We start from the raw sequence: 836 nt of genomic DNA on the forward strand, positions 1-836 counted from the left end.
ACCAACAGGTTCTGCTCAGCTGAGCTGTCTCTGCCCAGTCTTGATGAGAACGTTCAATCTAATTTATTACATACTACATATTACATTTAAAAAAAACATGCTCTAAATCAGGCCTGTGTTGAAAAAATCAATTTTCCCATTCTAAATCGATTCTCATATTAATTCCTAAAAATCGATTCTCATGTCTAAAGATCTTTTTCTTTTTTTTTTTCATCATTACATTACAACTTCTGGTATTTTTTTGTTTATGCCCAAAAAAGGAATGTTTTGTTGGACAAGAGAATAACTAGTTCTATGTTTTTGCCTTTAAATATGTTTAAAGGTATGAAAACATTAATGTTTTCAGTTATAATTGCATAAATTGTCTATATTTCATTACTTGATATACTGTCTTGGGGTTACATTTGCATAAATGCTAGAAACCAAATTCTCAAAAATTAAAAACAGAAATAGAAACCTTTTAAATTTTTTCCATTTTCGGTCTATTTGCAGTTCTATCAGCATTCTGGGAGGTGATTGGTCCTTACAGCATCATTAGTTGCCAATACTTGCTGTTGAATATCAATATAATACTAGTATTCATATGTTGCAGAACTACAGTCACATAATTCATGCAACAACTCAAGAAACAGTTTTAATAACACTAACCCAAATCAATATTGGAATTGAATCGAATCAAATCTTGATAATCTATTCTGAATCTTAAGAATCGGAATCGGTTCTTGACATTTGAATCGAGCCCTAGTATAAATGCATCTAAATGTTTAGATTTTGTAATTAAAGAAAGTGTTTTTAGTGTTAAATCTTGGCTTTGTTGTCGTTTCCTCTCTGCCAAG

General features: G+C 30.4%; 1 protein-coding gene across 2 annotated transcripts in view; it reads left to right on the forward strand.

Annotated features, from left to right (window-relative positions):
• ints6 (integrator complex subunit 6) overlaps positions 1 to 836 on the forward strand; it is a 41,194-nt gene that overhangs the window by 38,500 nt on the left and 1,858 nt on the right. The gene's annotated exons all lie outside the window — the stretch shown is intronic.

This window comes from Cololabis saira, chromosome 6 (genome assembly GCF_033807715.1).
Source record: "Cololabis saira isolate AMF1-May2022 chromosome 6, fColSai1.1, whole genome shotgun sequence".
NCBI classification, from domain to species: Eukaryota; Metazoa; Chordata; class Actinopteri; order Beloniformes; family Belonidae; genus Cololabis; species Cololabis saira.